This window comes from Ursus maritimus, unplaced genomic scaffold (genome assembly GCF_017311325.1).
Source record: "Ursus maritimus isolate PB19 unplaced genomic scaffold, ASM1731132v1 scaffold_8, whole genome shotgun sequence".
Lineage (NCBI taxonomy): Eukaryota > Metazoa > Chordata > Mammalia > Carnivora > Ursidae > Ursus > Ursus maritimus.
The window spans coordinates 62,581,265-62,586,138 of NW_024426996.1; positions in this window are offsets into that span (position 1 = coordinate 62,581,265).

Consider the following 4,874-nt stretch of genomic DNA (forward strand, 5'->3'; position numbering starts at 1 on the left):
GGCGGGGGCGCGCGGGCGGGGGCGCGCGGGCGGGGGCGCGCGGGCGGGGGCGCGCGGGCGTTCCCGAGGCCGCATGACCGCCTGTAGGTAAGGCGTGGCCCCACGTGTGTGCGCGCCTTCGCCGGCCTCGTTAGTTTTCCCGGAAATTCGCTGCCAGGGGGTCACTGGGCCAGTATAGGTTTGGGGGTGAGGCCCTAGAGACTGTGGGGAGGAAAAGAAAAGGAACGCAAATACTAGGTCCTGATCGGCTGGGGCCTCCCTTGACCGCCTCCAAACAGGTGATTAACAGCCCCAGTTGCTCAGTAGAATCACCTGGAGAGATTTATTTTTTAAACCCCTCCCCTGCCCAGGGGGCACCCCAGATCAATTGAAAGAGGCTTGATAAAGAATGCGACCCAGTATTTATTAACTCTCTAGGTGGGGAGGGCCCTGCTCCAAAACCTCGGAGTAGGCAACTATCTTGATGATCCCATTAAGCCTCAACAACTCCTTGGTAGTAGCAGCCCCACCATAATAAATGAGGGCTGTGGGCTCGTCCAGGATTTATCCTACAGCTGACTGAGGGTCTACTAGGAGAAAGAATCCGAAAGAATCTAGGCTACACAAATGCATGGAGCATGGGCTCTGCCCTAAAAGGCTTACCGTTCAGCTTGGCCAACATGTAAGATGCTGCTTCATGCAGGACAAATTTAAATGTTAGCATGTTCAAAAGTTCACACAAGTTATTCCCCCAGTGAAGAGAATATGACCATATATCCTCCTCTGATCCCTGAACTTAAAATCTACATTAGAACACCATCTGCCTTTCACTTACTCAAAGGAGAAAGAAGTGGTAGAAACTTCAAGTTTAACAAGACCCATCTTCTTGCCCTCTGTCTGGATCTTGCCCCTGGGAAGTAGGTGTCAGAGGCAGGTTCATTCATTCAGCAGCAAATATTCGGGCCACTAGTTGGTGGCACTCTTCTTACCTGATGCCTACCCTGCTCCCCTTTCAAGAGAGAGGCTTTTCCCCTTGCCTTTGCTGCAAACAATTTAGCATGACCCGCGAATTCTTCCAGAGGCAACATTTCTAAGGTGAGAATGGACTTGCTTTATTATTCATGAAATGCGTTTTCAGGCATTATTTAACGTTCTGGGGTGGCAGTAATGGACAATCGGGATGCTGGGGGGGGGGCAACATCCATCCACCTAACATTCTTACGTAAATTGAATGCCCATTTTCTTGAAACTTATCCTTAATATGAACACTCATCTAACACATGAGGACTGGTAATAGGAGTATGCACTCAGTGCTACCAGACAGAGGAGAGTAGTGCATTCACAGCGGAGAATTTCCCAGAAGGTATTACAGCCCAGGAAACAGCATAGGGGTGGAGTTCCAGGTGTGGCCAGGAAACAGCAAATGATTTTATGTGGCCATAGCACCTCATGTGTACTTGTGGGACTGAGGGGCACTGTAAATCTTCCAGAGTAGCCACAGGACAAAGTAGCCACTAACACAGTGTTTCCAGCCTTTTCTTTTCCCCGCTCACCCACAAAGGAGATTTTAGGCCTTAACTCCTTTTCTTTGTCTTCCCCATTCTCTAAGGGAAAACACTGCTTTGGCACACTGGTTTACTTAGGCTTCTGTGGCACAGAGTCAAGAGGAAAAGGGAAGAATGCCCAGGTCTTTTAAGGAGGCAAGGGCAGGAGATAGAAATGAATTGGGGGGAGGGAGGGAAATGGAAGAGAAAAATACTCTAAGAATTTCCATGGTCTGTATATCCTCTTCCTAGTGCTTGAAAAAAAAAATGCAAGAACTAGCTTTCTTGAAATAACATTTTGGTAGCTAGGCTGTTTATTTGACCACCACAACCCTTGGGCTAGGCCAGGTTAATGGCATCTTTCCATGTGTTGTAATGGTATAGGGTTGGATTTTGAAGGGCCAGGCAGCTGTCAAAAGATTTATTGGGGGGGGGTGTATTGTTGGTTGCATCACACTGGTTCATTGGTTATTCAGGACCTGAATTCTTGTGACAGGAGTGATGACGAGTTAGAAAGGAAGGACTGGAGGTGTCAAGATGGGCACGTGGGTATGGGGGAGGTGCAATTCCAGGCGTTTCTGAAGTAGAATACTAAGAACTGATTATTGATTGGATTGAGGGAATGAAAGCAAGGGAATAGTCAAGACTAAGGTTGGGATATTTGGGTATGCAGACTCAAGGAACAGAGAAATGGTTGTTGCTGGATTAGGACAGAGGTAATGAGGGAAGTATGAAGGGGAAGGGAGGGAAACAGACCAGAGCAAAGGAGCTGAGTGAGGACTATATTCAGGTGGAGGTGTGGTGTGCAAATCTGGGATGACCAACAGGAACCTGGAATGGCAACAGGAACCTGAAAGGGAAAAGTCAGGCCCTGGGCAAAGATGTGGGAATCACTGTATGCAAGAATGGAAGATGGAACTACGTGGGATGTGACTAATATAGGCCATGCGAGAGGCTGCTATTTTGAGAGGTCTATTTCGAAATCATAAAATAAGTAAAACATACAAAATAAGAAATTGACCGAATTTGCTGGAAAGAGATAAATGTAGAAGATTGGTGTTAGAATCTCTCACCCTACCATGGTTGCATTTATTAGGTAACAAAAAATCCCAACTTAAAGTGGCAGAAGTAATAACTACAATGTATTGGGCCCATGTAAATTATAAGTCCTGAAGTAGGGCTAACTTCAGGTCAGGCTAGATCCAGCAACCAAGAGTCATCAGGGACCAAGCTCAGGGTATACATCGTCATAAGTCTGGCTCCCCATGTGGTCGGTCACTGGAAAGCTACCAACAGCAACTGATCTACATGCATCTGTATTCAGAGAGAGAACACCTCTTCACCAGTCACAAGACTGAAGTCCTGAGTTTTGCTGTGATTAGACCAACCCCTATCCTGAGCCTACCTGCACTCAGTCACACACAGGTAAGGGGTATGGAATTATGCCCAATAAAAAGTCCTCCCTAAGAGCTGGGGAGGATGTCTGTCCTCTCTCTCCCAAACCCCATGGCAGGCACACGACGGAGAGGATGGGAAAGATCCCGCTGATGCAACCGATCGACCACTGTTCAATATGACAATTGTACCCAAGTTTTAAGTACAAAAGGCATCTGGGAGATGGTCCGTCCTGGCAGAGAGTTTAAACCCAGGGTGTTTTGTTTGTCTCTGCGAAAGAAATTCAGAGACCGACTCATGTGATTCCAATCTGGAGAAGTTCTAATAAGAGCTGCAGACCCAGTACTTTCTTATATGTACAGAAATTTATCCTAAGGAAACAAAAGATTTGGCCATAAGTATGTTTAGCATAGGGCTGTTTACAAGAGTGAAAAAATGCAAACAACTTAGATGTCCAACCATAAGAGATTGATTTTAAAAATATACCCATACTGAAGAATAATACTATTGTTGTAAATATAAACTGATGTTCAGATATTTATGAAAAAGATTACAAAATAGTATGTATTCCCAATTCCATTTCTGTGGGGGAAATTTTAGAGTGTTTATATAGCTATTTATACAAAAATTTATCTTCGGAGAACGTACACAGAAGTTGTGACAGTGGTTATCTCTGGGTGGGAAGATTAGAGAGGCTTCTTTTCCTTTTCTTGGATTTACCTGGCTCATGCATTAATTGTAAAGCTAACAGGCAAGCCCTTTATCTGTTAGGCATATAAAATGTTCAGTCTGATTTCTGTGGGTTCTCCTGCTCCTTGCCCCGACACGCACAGGTGAAGAAACTGGCCCATCTCCTCGGCTCAGTTTCTTAGAGACCAGCAGCTGTTAGGTTCTCATCTGCAGTGGTATTAAGCAACTAGTGTAAGAATCTTGTGACTGTCCAGCTAATGGGATAAAACTCACCGCTCAGAGCCCCGAGATCTGCTCGCTCACTTTGGGTGCTTTTTTCCCCAGTCTTGCTGAGTTAACATTTATACTCAATCACCTGAAATCAAATTGTCGAGATCTTATCTGCCCGTGATTGCAATGACCTTCTTGGCTGACCCTGGACTAATTTAACCCCTGTCCTAATGTTCCACTTAAAATGGCATTCAAATAAGTGAAAGTGGATTTTCCGTGGCAGTCTGTGCAAGCTTTCCTTACCTAGGTAGCTCTAAGCGTAGTAGCCTCTTCCTCATGTAGCACAGTTCGGGTGTTGAGACCTCGAGCAGTATATGACACAGCATTTCCAGGTCCCGATTGTTCACTCAGTCCCGATTTACGAGCCGCTGCCACTTGGTGGGTGAGGAAGCGTGTCAGCCCGCTTCCCGGGGTTGTGGGGAGGATTAGTGAAGTCACAGGGGCAGCAGCTGGTTGTCTCTGACATCACTGTGTGCAAGGCACAGCTAGTGAACACACACCACGGTGTCCACAGGCCCGTGCTACCAACGAGCTTCTAGCTGTACAGGGCAAATAAGTACAAAAAAGTCGATCTAATACAGGGCACTCTTTAAGTACCTTAAAAGAGAAATGCAGATGCACAAACACGCACATTTTTATTTCACTGGCAAGAGATGTACTAATCCAGTGGAGACACCAACAAGGACATGGTGAAGGAGATAGCATCACACCAGGGCCTTTTGTGGGCTGTGGTTTTATTTAAAAATTAGTCAAACTTCTCCTAGATACCCAGTATTTTGTAGATAACTTTGAAGGGGCTAGACATCATCCTAAGTGTTTTTTAAAATAACCTTGGAAGCTGAATTAGTCCAAGCTTAAAGGCTGTCAGTCTTGCTCACACAGCACATCGCAACCTTAAACACACATCTGAACCCTCAGGGTCAAGACAGTTTTCCTACTGACTCTAAATACCCCCCCCCCAATATTGTTTAGGTCTGTTTTCCTTTTTTCAGTCTT